The sequence below is a fragment of the Melospiza melodia genome, chromosome 15 (assembly GCF_035770615.1).
Source record: "Melospiza melodia melodia isolate bMelMel2 chromosome 15, bMelMel2.pri, whole genome shotgun sequence".
In the NCBI taxonomy this organism is placed as follows: domain Eukaryota; kingdom Metazoa; phylum Chordata; class Aves; order Passeriformes; family Passerellidae; genus Melospiza; species Melospiza melodia.
Window position 1 is genome coordinate 11,418,081 of NC_086208.1, and position 18,742 is coordinate 11,436,822.

General features: G+C 39.7%; 1 protein-coding gene across 2 annotated transcripts in view; it reads left to right on the forward strand.

Moving 5' to 3' along the window:
* Positions 1–481: 481 nt before the first annotated feature.
* SH3GL3 (SH3 domain containing GRB2 like 3, endophilin A3) overlaps positions 482–18,742 on the forward strand; it is a 57,437-nt gene continuing 39,176 nt past the window's right edge. Inside the window, exons 1-5 of one of the 2 annotated variants that reach the window (XM_063169810.1) lie at positions 482–518; positions 2,660–2,740; positions 7,209–7,307; positions 10,908–11,021; positions 12,081–12,167. The gene's annotated coding sequence lies outside the window, so the exon portion shown is untranslated. The remainder of the gene's footprint in view (positions 519–2,659; positions 2,741–7,208; positions 7,308–10,907; positions 11,022–12,080; positions 12,168–18,742) is intronic. The other variant, XM_063169811.1, reaches the window with a different exon arrangement.

Sequence of the window (18,742 nt, forward strand, 5' to 3'; positions counted from 1 at the left end):
TGTGACCTTTTTTTTTTAGTATCATTTGGGATCTGGCAGTCTAACTTTTGATTAGGTTGCAGAAGGGTTGCATTTTATATCAGAAACAAAATGATGTCTGTATTTGGCTTGCAGAAAAGTACTCGAAATCTGTGTGCAATCCTCAGCAAAGAAAAGTTTTCTTTTATGAATGCAGTGTTTAACAAGCAAATACATTTCATCTGCTTTTTAACAAGGGGAATATTGCTGTGATTTAAAAGTCTGAGATATTTTCTGGGAGTGTTTCTCTATGTTCTTAGTGCAGATTTCTTTGTATTTATCTTAGCAGGAGCTACTAGTTGGTGGGACAAAATGTGATTGTGGGATCTTTTAGCTTTAGAAGGTCCTATTCAGTATTCTCCATGTGTGAAAATCTCACTAGCTGGCATTACAAGGGCAGAATCTTAATGCACTTCTTTGGGTTTGTTCTGTAGAGCGTTGGTTTGATGTGGCCTCTGCCTTCTCACTGGCTAATCGAGCTCCTCTGGGACTGGAGATGGGTAAGTAGCTATCTCACTTATCTATCTTGTGCATGTCCATATACAAAGATACATGGTTACTTACCACGGAGATGGACAGGAAATAACAGTGAGGAGGGAGATCTTTACCTCATTAGTAACATTGCATTTCCTATAGTGCATATTTTTCATATATTAAAAGTTAATAAGATGGTGTTAGCTTACAAGACTTAAAGAGAGATGTGATCATAGTAAATATGTCTAGAGCTTCAGAAAATATTAAGGTATTTTAAAACATTTCCAGAACTCTTTCTTTGCTATTCTTTATGTGTCAAACAGTAGTATTTTTTTATTCCTTGTTTAAAGTCTTAATGCCTGCAGCTACCATAATAAAATTAATGTTTCATATTACGTTGGATATAACAGTTGCAGTTTGAGCCCCCAGTCTTGACTAGGGCTGTGGAGTAGCAGGGGTGGAGCAACACCTGTAGCAGGGTAGCTCCTCTCACAAGACATTGAAATGTGCCTGAACAAGACTCAGAGAAGTCCTGATGCATCCCCTTTATAGATAAGGAATTGATAGATTAAATTATAAACTAAATTAATAGCTAAGTTACAACAGTAGGGTACAAAATCTTTCTTTGGAGAAAGCTCTGTTTATCATTCCTATAGGTATTGTGTATGTTTTGCAGTGGGCACACTGTCAACCAAAGCTAAGTTTAACTCACACATAAAAGGTACTTTGCTGGCATCTTTTCATTGCCATTATATGAAAATTACTGTAGCTCAGATGCTGTGGCTTCAAATTGCCTCTTCCATATATGAACAGAGTGCTGCTTGTAAGAACAGATAAGAACCAAGAATATAGTTGGCACTAAATAAATAATACTTAATATTTTCATTCTTTTATAAATAACTGCCTTGCATTCTTCTCTCAAGTTTACACACATACCTGGATGGGGTTCTGTTTAACATAGATATTTTTTCCATTGTTTAGAGAAAATATATCAAGAGGAGAACTTTTCAATTAAGTGCACATACTCCAAGTGTTAGAAAGGTCAGTCACTTCTCAGGAAGCTTTGGAACTCCTGTAAAATGCTTCCATCTATTTATGTATCTGAAAATACGAAGCAAAAAAATAGATGAACAAAAATGTTGAGAAAGAGGATTACTCAGAGAGTAAAAATATAAGGAAAAATCCCATCATGGCAGTAACTGGCATCGTCTCAAGCCTAGCTCGGTGTGGGAGACTCCCAGCCTTTGCACACCCACTGCATTGCTGATTGCCTTTGTGCAAAAGGTAATTTCAGAGGAAGTTTTGGAGAAAAATCCAGTAAGGTGCAATAGCCTTTGTGTTATATTCAGGGTATGAGCAGCTGATACTGGTTATTTTTGTTAGTGCTTAGCATGAAGCACAGTTCTAGAAACTCCCTGGGCTGAGCTCCCTGCACAGCATCTGACTGTGCAATCAGCAGCTGGAATTGCTGGGAGGGTGGAGGTGAGACTCCTCTCCTTACTGTCTCTCTTGCATGAAACACTGAGCATCTCTAAAAATTCATCTCTAGTTTTGTGGGTGACTTTAGGCAGTTTGCATAGAGGTGATAGAGCAAATTCCTGCAAAATTTCAGCAGGCAGAATAAGTCCCCTGATGAGATTTCTGATAAGATTTAAAATATCTTTTGTAGCCTGTAGAAATGCTACTTTCACAGTTCTGTGATAGATCTAGAAACTTTTGATTTTGCTGAAATGTTTTTAATGCTGAACAGAAAAAAGCTCTAAACTGATTTACTGAAAAAAGGCTTTCTTATGCTGTACCCATCAAATTTACAAGGACTGTAACTTAACCTTTTCTTCTCAGTGTTGACATTGTATCTTGCCTTATTTTTACACAGTTCAGTGGAAGTTATGCTTGCAGCAGAATGCAAGCTCTTTCTGCATGTCAGTTTTGAAACATTTTCACTAGGCAAAGCAGTTTGAATCCCAAGAATAGGAGATATGGGCTCACTACCAGAGTAGTTTTACACAAACATTTAATTTGTTACTTTGCTGTTCTTTCTCTTTATTTTTTAAACTTCATTTATAGTAACTGTATTTGGTCTGCAGAAATGTGCAGAAGTAATCAGAATGTTTATTTTATCACCAAGTTTGTATGACAACGTTTGCTATAAACCAATTTTCTTTAGGTTCCAAGAAAGTACAATTGATTAGATGCATATTTTCTGAATTATACAACAGATCACACCCAGCTGCACAGCTTTTCTCAGGTAAGTGAGCTATTTTATATTCCTCTTTCTCTTCCCTTCCCCAACTCCCTTAATTAATAAGGAAAACCAGACATCTATCTGCATGAGGCTTGTTTTAAAGTCAGTACATATATCCATGGAAAATAAATATCTAGTTACTAGGATTTATCCACTGGGGCCAGCTCTAATAATGAATTTGAAATAGGATTTTCTTGCTACAGAAAAAAAATAAAAATTCCTCAGACTCAAAGATAAATCAAAGGAAAGTGGCACCCTGGTGGACCAGACAACCCATTGGCAGCACAGTCACATGAAAGCCTCAGAGGTCACTACCTCAGTATCAGCAAAGCTATTTTAGAGCTCACTGTGGGGTTTCACATCGTGGCTAAATCAGAATACTTAATAACCTGGCACCCAAATTTCACATGTTGCCAGCCTCAGTCCTTATGTGAGCCTTCCTTTCACTGCTTTGGAAGCTTCCCCTTTGAGCTGGAAAACATGGATACACAGCCTTATGTTTTGATAACTCAAAAAAATTTAATTTAGAACCAGCATTAACAGACTTACTGTGTGGATGTACAGGTAGGTGAATTTTATTGCAAAAAGCATGCTGGGTACATCTACAGCAGATACTCTGAAATGAGAAAGACAAGATAACACTAATGAAATCTTAGATATGTGCTTTTCTTCCAGTCTATGATGCAACTAGACATTACAGGATTTTCTTCAGAAGCCAGCATTTTTAGATCATTACCTGTTTATGAGTAAAGTATCTGCTTTGCATGGTTTTTTGGGGGTTATTTTGGGATGCTTTGGTTTCTTTTGGGGGAGTGGAAATGTAGGTCAGACATTTGAACCCATTCCCACACACATTCTCTTTTCTATCCATCCATTAATTTTGATTTGGAAAAGTTGCACTGGGGTTTTCTGAAATTTCTGAATTTGTGTCTCACATCCCTGTTCTAATGTAAGAAGAGCCTCCCCATCCAGTTTGTATCTCCCAGAAGCCAAAAATGCTGGAGTGATGGCCTGTCCTCACTTTGAAAGGAGACTGTGGTGCACTGCAGGAGATGTAGTTGGACAGGAATGTTCAATCTATACAGGAGATCAGGAGCCAAGAAATGCTTGAACAGAGCTCCCACGGCTAAGCAGGGCTCTGAGCACCTCACTTAATCTGCAGTGTGACCACTCCCCACCTGTAAATTGACACACACTTCCTTGTTTCACAAAGGCTTCAGGAGGATAAAAATCTGTGAAAGTTATGAGATTCTCAGATACTGTGATAAGTCCCAGGATAAACAAATGTTGAATGCAAAACAGCAGCTTGCATGGTACATATTCAAGGGCATGTGGAATGAATTAGAAAGATGAAGAGAGGGAGCAAAAGAATGAGGATGGGAAGAAGCAGAAGGGAGGAAGGGTAGACAGAAACACTGCAAGTGTCACTGGAAGCTGTGGGAGAATCACACGGAGTCCTGCACACTTGGGGCTCAAACTGCAAATATTCTTGGAAGTGTGTATAAAGCAAACTGAGCCAACAGCTTGGGAAATGAGGGTTTTTGCAGAATTCCAGTGTTGACATTTTTGTGAAGTGACCAAATATAACTCCCAAAGAAGGGATCTTACTGTGTGCATTTAGAGCATGAGTGGAGATATTAAACCTAGGTTTTATTTACTATCTCACAATAGTCTTTTTTGGAGGGAGAACAATATAAGAGTACTAAGAAAATTAATTTTCTGTACTATGCCCTACCAGTGGTGTGAGGGAAAAGGCAAGTCTGGATGTAGACATGTGTGGATCTGTAAATAATAGGCAATAAGGCCATACACAATTCCTTAATACACAATTCCTTAGCTGCCTGTTTTTTGTTTTGTTTTTTTTTTTTTTTTTTTTTTTTTTTTTTTTTTTTTTGAGAATGCATATAATGAAACTACATACTGGGAACAGCTTAATGGATTATTTTTCTGACAATGGAAAATAAAGATTAACCATTCACTCATTCAAAAAACAAATTCAATTTTAGAACTGCAGATTTAGCAAATATGACAGATCAGTTAGAGAAACTGCTGCTGCTTTTCAAAGAACTGAAGAGTGTGGTCAGAGAAAAAGCCATTTGGCATGGCAAGAAAGAGGTGACAAAACACAGAGGAGAAAATGTAGGATTCATGTATAGAAAGCTTTAATACAGTGATGCCATGTAGATGGTTTTGTCTTACTACAGCAAAGTGTGGAAAGCCTGCCATTGGGATGGGGAGTGTGTATCCTTTCTGCTCCAGGATCACATCACAGGATGTGATACATTCCTGTGCACAAGGACAAAACTCCCAAATGAGCTTTCCAAAAAGGATTTAGGCAATGCACAGTAATTTATGCTGGCTTTCTGCACTAGAGGTCAAAATTGCCACTGGTCATGCTAATGACAAGCCTCTGCTCGACTGCAGTGAAACAGCAGTGGCTGCAGATGAGCTGGGCTGATATTGCAAAACCTCTTTCAGCAGCAAGGAATGAGACTCAGGGTTAAATGGAAGGAGCTGAAACAGATAGCTGCTCATGATTTGCTGAGGAATGTCTCAAAGTCACTCTAAGGTATCTAATGCTCATGCTATTTACACTAGGCTGGGGTGCCTTAGAAGCAGATTAATATTTTGGGGTTTTTTTCCTCTTTGCAGTGATTCACTTTCTACTAAGAACAATGGCTCATAAGAAATAACTGGCTTAGGTACTTCTATATTTCCACTTTGCATATACATGCATTGGAGGCATCTTCAGCCCCACAATACCCAAAATCTCCTTGATATTTATAGAGTTCAGAAGCAGATTTTAAAATACTATTTAGATGGTATTTGAAATCCTCTTAGGCTCCTCATCTGCATTTGTGTGTCTAGATTCCATTTAAAATCTGATGCTATCTATGTGACACTTGAAATAGAACTTCAAAAATGTAGTTTTTATAGTCTGATCTTTATGAAAAGTACTACATTTTGAAATTCTTCAGACAGAACTGTTAAGATAAAAACAATCCACAACTGAAAATAGTGACTTTATGTTGTATTTTGAAGATTCTCTCTGCTGGTGATCAAGCATGGGAGATTTTGTGAGGCAAGATCATAAGCCAACTGAAATTAATAAAAACTCTTTGCTTTCAGTGAGCTTTACATCACACCCTTCACTGAAGTACATCCAGATAAACTTCCACACTGTTTACTGCATTTTATTTGAATGAAAGTGAAAACGAATGCAAGTGTCAAGAGAAAACCAGCTAAAAATGAAATGGGTAATAGACCTGCTGAACAACTGATGAAGGAGGTAGCTAAGTACCCAGAGGGGTTTGGAAGGAAAACAGCAGGTGTTATTTGAATAAACATGTTTAAAATAATGAAATGTGTCTAAGGTGTGTACAAGAAGTCCAAAAAGCCAACAAAGGGTTTAAATCATAGATAGATTTCAAAACACAATATTCTGGAATTTGTTGTCAAAATCCTTTGGTATAGAAATTAATAGATTCTCAATGGTATGACACATCTTCTCCTTACAGGAATGAAGTACAAGGCATATAGTTTCCCATACCTTGTGACTTCTCTTCCCCACATCTGTTTAGCACAGTGGTTTTTAATTTTAGGATTTCACCACCACCATTCCCCCTTTCCTCCCAAAGCAGGCAGTGGGAGATCACTGCCATCTACAGATAGGAGATAGTATCACTAATGTTACAGCAAATTCTTGGAACAGTTTCATGCTGGAACATTTTTCTCTTTTTCCCTTGAGCACTTGTCTCCTCAACCCTGCCTTCCTCTTAAAAAACCCCACAGAGTCACCCAACACATGCAATCATTTCTTTGGCACCCTGATCGTAATCACCCTCATTAAAGAAAAAGCATGGTACTGTAAGAATCTTAGAAGCCCTGTAATGTTTTAAGTTAAAGTTGAAAGAAAAGAAAACCACAGGATTCCCAAATGTTCTTTCCATTACTTATTATATTTGTCAAAATTTAGTATACATGTCAAAATTATTAATGGCTTGTTACAGCTTTCTCAGAAGGCAGCTGAGAGAAATAGCAAACTCTGGACATTTGTGTAGATGGATTGAGTAAGTGGGTACCTGCTTTCCACGTTCCACTGCCTGGGTCATGGTTTCAAGGTGACACATCAGGAAAGACAAGCAAGAATGGCACTGTAGGAACAGCAGAGATACAGCTTAATCTCAATTTATTCTCTTTTATTTTCTTCCTCCAAAGAAGGGATTAAGAAAGTTGATAAAGCTTCATGTTATTTTTATTTATTGTAGAAGAACCATACATCTGCAGCCTATCAAAGCTCATTACAATTAATATAACTTTAAAAAGGAAAAAGAATAAAATTCATAATTTCCATCCTGTATCTTCTGTATTTAGATAGAAAGTTTTTAATGGTAACAAAAATGTCTATCAAACATGTCAGATGTCCATTATTAAGACAGAACATTCACCATTTTTCAACCTCTTTCAATAGGTGCTGAATTCTTGAAATTACTGCCCATCTGACAACATTAAAAAAATAATAGAATCACAGATTTGGCAAATTGAAAGGAGTCCAGTGTCCCCATTAAGGGTAAGTGATTTGGCAGCTTCCATTTCCATTTCTGCCATGTTATACTTGACACAGTAAAGAAATTGATGGGCAGAATCAAAAAGAACCTATTTCCCTCTGAAATATCTAAGTGTGGTATTGGGCTCGCTCAGTGATATTATTTTTACCTATGAACTTGGGAATTTAAGTCTGCAAGAGAAATCACAGCTGTAATATTTAGGTTAAGAAAAAAAAAGGCAGAAGCTAAATGCAGTAATCTGTAATTGCAGGGGCTTTCATTTGCTGTCTGCCCAAATAGTCTCCTTCATGCACTGGAGAAATGCTTCTTATTTGTTTTCCAGGTGAGAGAAATTCCCTAGCTTGTTTGTCCTACTGTCTGAAGATTATCCTGGCAGTCAGAGTAGAATTCTGCTTTGGTTTGGGAGTCGATTGCAGCACAATAATATGATTGCTTCAAGGAACATATTATTGTACTCGCAACACCAAACAAGTCTATTTTTGGACAAGTTCAAGGAATAAAAGCAACAGCTAATCTGGTCTGGTCATAGGGAAGGAGAGGTCTCTGACTCTGAAAACCTTTACCATCATTGTTTAGCACAACCAGTTTCCCCTTGATAGTCCTGTGCCCACTGAATTGCAGAAGATATGTCTGGTTTCCTTCAAAACTTCTGACAATTTGAACCCAGCTCATAAGAGCAACTTCAAAAAATACAGGCTGAAAGTTTAGGCCCCACTGAAGTCAGTGGCAAAAGTCCTGTCAGTAAGGTCAGATTTTCATTCATGATATTGATTCAGCTGCTACCTTTAAATATAATAGCTTTAAGGCTGTTTCTACAGAAAGTCAGTGTCAGGTGTGTTTATTATTTTAAACTACGCAATTTCTTTAGAAAAGTAAATATCTGAGTACCTTTACATTTCAACGAGCAAGATAGGAAGTCTGACAGGAGGCATGCCTGTGTTTCACACATTTTTAGCATATATTTAATTGAAATGGTATTATGGAAACTACAGAATGAAAGCTGCTTTTTTCCCCCCTCTCCCTCTCAAAGGGCGTTTCTATATGTAGCCAGGAGGTGGCATTCCTGGGTAACAATTAAAGGAATTCGTATACACAATTTCTCTTTTGCATATGAGAGAGAAAAAGGTTTATTACTATAGTGGCAGTTAGTCAATTAACTGAGGCTTAAACTAATGCAATAAATTTGCTTTATATATTCTTTGTTTTATGAGAAGTGGCAAAGTTATCCAGTAGTAGACATTAATCTTAATGATGAGACAGCAGGGATCTGGCAAGTTATATCCATCTTCCTGTAAAGTATTTGATAGTAAAAGTCCTTGTCTTCAGTTACCTCGTTTTGTTCCTCCAAATAAGCCAGTTTGCAATAATTCATTGACCACAATAATACCCACTAAATACTGTTATAAGAACAGTTAGGAGATCTGAGGGGGGAAAAAACCCAGTTGAATTTTATCCAGTCAATGAATCTTAATCAGATTTTTCAAAGTCTGATCATTGCCATTTGTGATCCAGTTGGTCTATGGAGTATTGCCATATTTAACATCTGTGTCACATCATGCCTTTCCTGTTGCCTCATTGATCAACAGACAACATGTGATGTTTCCCAGATGTTCAAACACGGCAGATCCCAAAAGACCTATTAAATTACCCTGAAAGCAAAACAACATCTATGTTGTAGAAGTTTTGTTAAATTCAGGTATGCCTGAATATTCACAAACTTGCTACAAGATACTTACTGATATTCAAATTGCTTTTACAAATCAGTCCAACTCTGAAATGTCCACATTGTGTATTATATAAGGTCCCTGTGTCACAGAGTTGATAAAATTTTCTGTTCTGCAATATAAAGCAAGTTAAAATAGAATTAAGCATCTACTTACACATGGAGAAGATAAACCACTGGATTTTTTACTTCATTTTACTATTTGTCTCCTCTGACTACAGGCAGTCTGTGTCCTTGCAGTTTTTTACTCAGATTTATGATGATTATGAATTTTTTTCTCAGATAAAGCTGAGTAAATAATGATTTTTTTTAAAGCTTTTACATTGCATTCTCTAAGCAAGGCAAGGCAGTTGTGCTATTCTTCAGTGTGGCCTTTTTCCACTGAAAAACATCATTATAAAGATCAAGACTTACTAAGATGTTACTTAAACATTTTTTCTGTGTCTGAATAACAGTGACATGAAATTCTAGAGGGATTTCAGGCAGCAAATGTGATCCAGCTTACACCAGCATGGTACAACATTCTGCTTTGAAGCAGAATGATACCATAGTTTATGATATGATAACTTTAACATTACTATGAATATCCTTCACACCTTTCTGAAGCTAGTGCTACTCTTCTAGCAACATTTCAACTTCATATTTTGTGCTGGCATTTTCAGCTATGAAAGTCAGCATTTTCTGATGAACACAGGCAGCTGTATGCAGAAAATCTGTACCTTTATTTTGTACCTTTATTTTGTCACCTGTGAATCAGCAGCACAGAGAACTCAGGTGCGATCTGTTTAAATCAAAGTAACATTTCTCCACATTACTACAGTGACTCATCAAAAGTTTATTTTGCCTTACTCTTTAATAGGAAGGAACATAGCTACTCTAAAAAAGCCACCTCAAAGAGAGATGGTCCTTCTGTGCTTATTGATGATACCATCAATATTTGTTTTTCTCTTAAATCAAATAGGTTCTACAATAGATAAATGCAATTTTTTCTTCCCCAGAAAAAAAGGTTAAGAAATTTCAGCTCAGAAATGGCCACATATTTATTTTTGGTATTTTCCAATAGAAAAAAAGGATTTTTTTTTCCTGGTGGATTTGTTACCTTGCTGTACCTCCACGCAGCAGCTGCCCCTGGACCCCGGTGCTCGGTTCCGCTGCCGCGCTCAGCCCACGGCTCCCACGGCTCACTACAATGAGATTCGAAGTTTAAGCGGTGTTTTCTCCAATTTGGTCAAAAAATTGAAATGTTTCCATTTAGGGCAATAGACTTATCCAAAAGAAATCATCTTACAATGGTTTGTCAAGTAGAAAACCTCAAGTGAGGAGGAAATAAAAATGCTCTGTGTATCCTGGATTAGTAATACTCCAGTATTTTCAGGTTTGACTCCACTGTGGAGTAACTTTGGACAGTCATATCTTTATTTCAATTTAGACACATAAATAATTTTTGTTGAGCAGCCTAGTGTTGTCTGAGAGCACTGAGTGCCCAGGTAACATGTTAACTACAAAACCTGTTTTGTTTTAGTGATACCAGGAACAACACAGGCACCTAAAAGTTACCAGATCTCAAAGTTGGAGCTGTCCAGGAGTCCATCCGCGTGATATAATTTGCAAGATTAGAACTGCTAATTTTTAGAAACTTCAGAATGACAGAGCTGCATACACAAAAAAAAAAAAGGAGATTGTTGAGTTTTTAAAATTAGAGTATCTACTTATAGTACAGACTGTACAGATATGTAACTTAAAAAAATACTCTGTCTAGATTTTGAACTCACCTGAATTGTTTATATGTCTTTTTAAAAGAAACACATAATTAGAACCATCTTTATTATTTAATGACAGAAGGCCCAGCAAACTTTTGTTTTGTTATTGACACTTGCAGAACAACAGCCAGAGACTTAGCAAAGTGAGGACAGAAGGTATGTGCAGTATCATGGAGAAGCATGTGGAATACAAACACGGGAAGGAGACAAGAAAAGCAAAGATCTGCATAATGGTAAAGCAACACATATGGAAAGTCAGCTTGAGAAGAACAGTCACATATGCCAAAAATAATTCACTAGCTGCATTTAGTTAGGAGATCTGGGGAGCAAACATAAGCATCCTAAACAACTGCAGTAGGTTAGCCAGAGTGTCTGCTGGCCCCAGGGTCACATATTCCTGCTCTAACTGCCAGCAGTGTCCCTTTGGAATGAGGAGCTTTCCAAGTGCTGGCCAGGGCTGGCTGTGGAGGGAAAACTGTCTGTTCTTTCCGTTTCTCATGATTTCTTATGAAATGTATGCTGCAATGTAAAGCCCTTTCAGAAATACCTGAGCCAGTTGATCTGTGCAGAATGTGCTGATCTGCAGAATTGCTTGGTTGTGTTCTAGAAACAAAAATGTAGTGTTGGCCTGCTCCTGCTCATGAACACAACTTTGTGTGACAAACGCTTTTTGTTTAATTATAAATAATTATTTAATTTAACTATATAGAAAGGCTGCTAAAACAGCCACATGAGATATCCTTACTGTCCTGGGCATATATTGCAGAAGGATTTTCTTCTGTTTTTGTTATTGTGGTCATTTGCTATTGGCATTGCTTTCACAGTGTCAGCTCCCAAGTTTGTTGTGTGACATCTATAAAATAAAGAAATGGATGACATTTGGGACTGATTTCACCAAGTGTTCTAGTCCTTTGGATTTCACTCTGGAACACTATGTTTTATATTACTTCATTTGTTTGGGTCAAAACTTAAGAATCAGTGTCAATTGAGTTTAGTAATCCCCTCTTTTTTTCTAGAATTGTCAAACTAGGTGAATCTGAGCCTTTACTTTGAAGGCTTTCTACAAGTTTGCTCTTGAAGAGTGGGTTATTGGCCGCTGTGGGTTATTGGCCAACTGCTCTTTCAAATGGCATCATTTTCCTAGATGAAATCATTTTTTTCCAAATGCTTGTTTTCTAAACAATAATTTTCAAGTATGCCCTCTTCCTGTGACCAAAACCACAGCATATTGCCACAATTTTGATGACTAACATGAAAACTAACCAGGTAATCTGCACTGTCATTACATACAGATAATCCTTACAGACCATTAATGGATATCACACCATGTCTGAGAGTCTTGCTCACTGTTGTTTGTAGTTGCTCCTGCCCTGGATCAGGTGAGTACCTCCAAAGTCTCCTTCTAATGCCTTGTGTTGAAATGCATTGCATGATAAGCTGATGCACAGTAATTTATATTTTCGTAAGGCCTAAATATTAAAAAAAAAAAAGCTTTAATAATGTAGTCAGCATGGCCAGAATCAGATACAATAGAATTTCATTGCAAACTCATCTTTCCTCCCTTTCTTGATGTTTTCTTTTATGGCAGTAACCACCAAAGACCCCGACTATATTTCAATGACAGTTTTCATTATTTTTAAGAGACATTCACATGAATGTGAATGTAGTTGGCTTCAAATTCCAAGTAAATTCAAATACTAAGATGCCTCTAGATAATTTAAAAAATACTTCTAGTTTTCATTTTACTGGAAACCTAATACTTTGTGTGGCTACTACTGCAATTTCAGCTTTTACAAGTAAGATGATTTGTTCATTGAAAACCAAACACCTATAAGATTGTTTATCATATCTTTAGATTGAGTTTCTGATGACAGTGCTTTCCCCATAGTATTAACCACACTGAAATGCAAGTGAATTATAAATTTAACCTTTTATTCAGGACTCTATCTTATTTGAATTTCACAGGACCAATTTTCAAGCACGGTTCTCCCATGTGAGCAGGCAGTGCATATTTTCTAGTCACTACCTTGATTTGAGCCCAGTTAGGAGTTCTCAGTTTGTGCAAATTCCATTGTCCATTTTAGCACACCTGATTCAGTAACATGTTGGAGCCATTATGAATTCCTCTCATGCACTTTAATGTTTCCTGAGTAGTGAAAGTGTAATTGTTGTTTGACTAGCCAGACATCTTTTGCCCTGAAGGCCCCCTCTGTGAAGAATTTTTCACTCTGCCCTTTTAGTGCTATGCCCTAGCCTGTCGTGTACTTATAGCAACTTTAATATAAGGCTTTTTCTGTCATATCAGCATTTATCTGAACCACTCCGCAATTTTTTTTGGTAGTATTTATAATTTCTCTCATTTTATAGACTAAATTACTAACTTTGCATAAAACTTAAGGATTATCACCCAGCAAATTACAATCCCTTTTTTTCCATGAGATATAACTATGTGATTACAGAGCCTTCTAGACATTCCTTAGCCACTGTGTCTTGCTAGCTAAAGCTATAACTTTTACTTGTATCTGAACTGAATACCAGTGTCTTTCAGGGTGCCTCCATCAAGTCATCAGTACCTGGACTACACAAGTTGGCTCATTAATTAGGTTTTCATCTTCTCTGTATCAATTAGGCTATGAAGTGAAATTCCCACAGGGAATTTCCCACTTGCAAATTCTTCAGCAGAGACAACATGGCTGTTATCCTTGGGCAGGATTTTTTTGTAAAAAAAAAAGAAGTTGTAGACATACAGCCTCACTAAAGTTCTTTATCTAATCCAATTTTACAGCTAACACCCACAGCAGCTCCATAATCCATTCATTCCCCTCCACAGGGATTTATTTCAAACTCCTTCCTTTGCTCTGGTCCAGCCCTTCCTAAAGCTGAAGATTAACCAAAGCTGCCTTGTCTCCCTAATTCCATAGTACAGTAAGAGCTTGCTTTAATTCCTTTTATGGAGCTCAAATATCCTAGTTTAGGCTTTATTTCCTCACCTGAGGTGTCTACAAACGTGTCTCTAATTTAAGCCATAACTAATTTGGCTCTGACAGTTAACATCTTGCTGCCAGTTTCAATTAGGGAGGAGAAACAACTGCTGAAATCAGATGTCTGTGGTATAATCATGTTTACTTGTAAGGAGGCCAAAAATGCTCTTTCCCTAGACACATGGATAACATGGTGATGGCAGGCTTCTTTCAAACTTTACCAAATCCCTGAAGGACTTCACCTAACAGTTTGTCTTCCAGAGCAAATGTTCATTGGTGCTCTCCTCTTTGCTTTTCTTCTGCCTCTCCTCTACAGAGAGTCCTTTGTCAAGCCAGATCCTTAACTCATTAATGTCTTTGTCTTTACACTTTGTTTCTTAGTGGTATAATAATTTTTTCTAAGTAGGAACAGTGATTCCTTTCTCCCAAATTACATTGTGTCAACCAGTATGAAAGTTCTTGTATTTTTTCTTCCTTGCTGTTCTAAAGTAACTCTAACACACTCTGAAAATGTTTTTCTCTCCCAACCCAATCAAAATGCAGTGAGCATGACAGTGAGTAACAGAGAGCCCTGCTGCAGCCGGCAAAGCTTATCTCTGAACTGCTCCCCAGGTCCCTGCATGAGTTTCAGCTGAATCATAACTCCCAAGTATCCTTACAGCCAGGATCAAGCAGCATTATCACAGGGCTTATCTTGCCCAGAATCTGAGCATCGCTTGGAATTGCTCTGCCATGAAGGCAGAACCACATCTCTAATTTATATCAGCACATTCCTGATACACAGTCATATTTCAGTATATAAATCCCTCATACAACAACCAACCAAACAACTAAAACATCTTTTCAGCAGAGCCCTTTCTAGTCTATCTGCTCTTCTGAGAGAGAGACTGTGCCCTTTGGATCCCTGAGCAGCATCACTGCAGGTATGGAGCCACACTACCAAGTGGATTTTTTTCTGGTGCACAGCACAAGCCAGGTGTGTTCAGGGCTGCTGCAAGAGCTTTCATGTTTTGAAAGCTATAATTAAATTACCACCTACAATAATGGACCTGAGGTTAATGAACTCAGACAGAGATGCTATGCTACGTTGAACCACAAGAAATGAGACAGACCCATAATGAGATATTTTCAGCCTTATTGTAAATAAGAGAGATGAAACCAGGCAGCTGACTGGCCTTTTGGTACTGGGGCTCTGCTCCCCACGGGAGAGGTGCCCTGTGGATGCCCGGGTGGTGCTCCCCGCAGGAGGGATGCCCTGTGGGTGCTCCCCGCGGGAAGGATGCCCTGTGGATGTCCAGTGGATGCCCTGTGGGTGCTCCCCGCGGGAAGGATGCTCTGTGGATGTCCAGTGGATGCCCTGTGGGTGCTCCCCGTTGGAGGGATGTCCAGTGGATGCCCTGTGGGTGCTCCCCGCGGGAAGGATGCCCTGTGGATGCCCTGTGGATGCCCTGTGGGTGCTCCCCGCGGGAAGGATGCCCTGTGGATGCCCTGTGGATGCCCTGTGGGTGCTCCCCGCGGGAAGGATGCCCTGTGGATGCCCTGTGGATGCCCTGTGGATGCTCCCCGCGGGAAGGATGCCCTGTGGATGTCCAGTGGATGCCCTGTGGGTGCTCCCCGCGGGAAGGATGCCCTGTGGATGTCCAGTGGATGCCCTGTGGGTGCTCCCCGCGGGAAGGATGCCCTGTGGATGTCCAGTGGATGCCCTGTGGGTGCTCCCCGCGGGAAGGATGCCCTGTGGATGCCCTGTGGGTGCTCCCCGCCGCCGCCGTCCCCTCGCAGCCCCCGCCCGCTCCCGCCGCTGTCTCCATGCGACAGCGCAGCGTGGGCGTCTCCCAGCGCTTCATTTGCATATCTCGGCGAGCAGCCAATAGACGGGCGGCGTTGCCGCCACATTTGCATGTGGCCGGGCGGCGGCCAATGGGGCGGCGGCGGCCGGGCGCGCGGAGGGCGATGCTCCCGGCGGCGCGCGGGCGGCGCAGCGCGAGGCCGGGCCGGGCGCGGGGACCTGCCGGGCGCGGGCGGCCCTGGGCCCGGGCGGCCGCGGGGCAGCGGCGGCGGGACCATGTCGGTGGCGGGGCTCAAGAAGCAGTTCCACAAGGCCAGCCAGGTACGGGGGCCGCGGCGGGGCCGGCCGGCTTTGCTGGTCACGGGCGGCTTGCCCAGCGCCCGCTCCCGCACGGGCGGCGGGTCCCCCCACCGTGCGTGGCAGCATCACCCCGGCAGCCCCGGGAGTGTTTCCCTCAGCGTTACCCCCGCGTCCTGCGCTTGTGGCTTTGCCTGTCAGCGACCTGTGCTGTTCTCACGGCACAAGGGTGCCCCTTCCATTCTTTTGCTTGGGGCTTCAGGTCTTTCCTTTAGTTAATAACATTTGTTATTTAGCGGTGGGTTCGTGTTCGTGTTTTGAGGCCTCAGTTAAAGCTACAGCGTGTATGGGAGCAGCTTTCCCCTAAAGAGTTCATTGTTTTGATCTGCCACGAATTGCTGGTTTGTTATCCTACCTGGAATGCATTGCATTTGTCCTGTAGTGGGTATCAGATGTTTCTAGAGTTTTCCCTTGTTTTCTAGATCCTGTACTCTTTATCTTCTCTAGAGTGAATCTTCATCTTCTTCTGACCCCTTTATCTCTTTTCTCTTTTATATGTGCTTTGCTTTAATAGTTTAGCTGGTTTCTTTTAAGAGAGAAGCACCTTTCTGCCAAGCAGGAAGCCTGAATTCCATGTCAGGATGGTGCCAGTGCCAAACCCCGCATTGATGCGGGGGCTTTAGGATGTGCCTGCAGTGGGATTCTTCCACTGAAGGTTTTTGGAAGTCTCAGCTGCTTTGCTTGCTCATTCCAAGTCAAAGAGATCTGTATTTCTGCTGGATGTCATTAATTATAATGGTAACATTGAAATTAGAGTCAGTAACCTGTTCAGTAAAATCTGACAGCTGCTCTTGTCTTGGTGGGAGTGAGGAAAAGAAAGGTTCTTTGAGTGCTTGGCTGTTCTCTTTCTAGGTCTTCCTTCAGCTATGTGGCTTGTCAGCAGCCCAAGTGCAGAATCTGCACTTTGTTTGGATACAGAGATGCTAGATATTTGTATCTAATGTTTCAGTAGTGTGCTCTCTTTCGTGGAATGTACTGATCCTGAAAAACGTTGTGAATTGGTATCTTTTAGTTAACTTTCACTGTTCCTTTGAGAAAATGCTGAATCTGTAGAGTAAACAAATCCAAGGACAATTTATTAAAGATTTTGGCTTGTTGTGCATCTGATATGTTGGGAAGTGATGCAGCCTTTGCTGTAGTGAGTTTGTAACTCAGGAAGCAGATGATACATAACTGAGGAAGTTTGAGAGGTAACCGCAGCAGAGCCCTCTTGTCTAGCAACTGCTAACAGTGCAGGTTACTTAATCCTGCTCACATGTCAGGTAAACAAGCAAACAAAAGGATGGGTGGGATCTGATACAGGCAGGAATAATGGCAGAAAGGAGCTCTAGAATATATTGAATTTGACTGCATTTATTGGAAAGTTGCAGTATGACTTCCAATATTCCATACAGTGAGGAACTGCAATGCATAACTCATAAGAATATTCTTCTTCTCAAGATGGGTCAAAGGTAAAATTTCAACTTATTTTCAAATGCAAGAAATTCTAAATTAGTTGATTGAAAAAGTCTGTCATTATTAGGAAATTAAAGTTCAAGAATAAGATACTGTTTTTTTGGGTTTTTTTTTTTTTTTTTTTTTGTTTGTTTGGTTGTTTTTTTTTTTTGTACATAAGGTAACAGAAGACCCTTTTTAAAAGCTCATTCTGTAAGAATTCAGATGAGATGTTGGGGGAAGTAACAGAAGAAATAGCATATATATGTAGTGGATCAAACCAGCCATGTCTAAACAATGAAACTGCTTATCTCAGGCACACAGAGGCTCAGTCATGCCCAGATGTATAAAGTTGTTGAACTAATAAAAATAAGGTGGGACATGAAAAATGGCAATATTGAGATTCCATCTTTTAGAAGAATTCTTTTACAAAATGCTAAAGCAAGAAAATGCAGAGCATGAGAGGTATTTCTCTACAGAAGATTTGTTAAATTTCCAAGTACTGTGGGATCACTTAAGGAGACAGAGACCTTTGTGTACTGAGTGGATGAAAGATGCCAGTGGTAACTGTTAACAGCAGAGACAGGCATTGCTTGGGGAAAGAATGAAATTAATTCCTTTAGTGTTCCCAAAGGAGAATGGGGGCAGATGACAAAAACTGGCAAATGTCCCAGAGGACATTGAGGAGTACTGGAGGGAATGAGACTACTGTCAGGACATGTGATTAAGGAATAAGAATAATATTTGAAAGCTAACAGAACCTAAGGACAAAAAATCTGAAGGCTGAAGCAAGTGTATTAAGACAGTCTGTATTTAAAAATTCATTCAGAAATATGAATAAATATCAAAAATGGTACATATATACTATTTCCATGCTAAAGTAGACTTCTGTTCAATGGAAATAAATTCCAATTCTAAATGAAATATAGAGTAGTATAGATACATAGTTATAGAAAGATTAGGTAAAATAAATGGAGTTGTTCCAAACTCTGCTTGAACCTCAGAACTTTTTTGCAAAAAACTGCATTTCAATTCTGTGCTTGTAAAAAACCTGTGTATGTACAGCTTTTGTTGACTAGTGATGATCACCTTTGTGTGTAGGCTTAAATTCTAAGTGCAGGAGTCCAGGAAAACAAAAATGACTTATGATTTGATACATGCAGTTGGGGCTTCTGGGATGTTTGATGCTTGTCAGCTTGGTTTGTCTGAAGTTACACTTAAGTAAATGAGTGTTTGCTTTATGAAAGGTCAGCAGCTAACTTTTCATGGTTACTAATGCCCTTGCCAAAATCAGGCATGACAAGCTCTTGCAAACTTGGCTGGTGTAGTAAAAATCACCCTGGGTCTGTTTGTAATCCAGTAAGTCACAGGAAGTGTTTGGGTGGTTTTCCCCTAG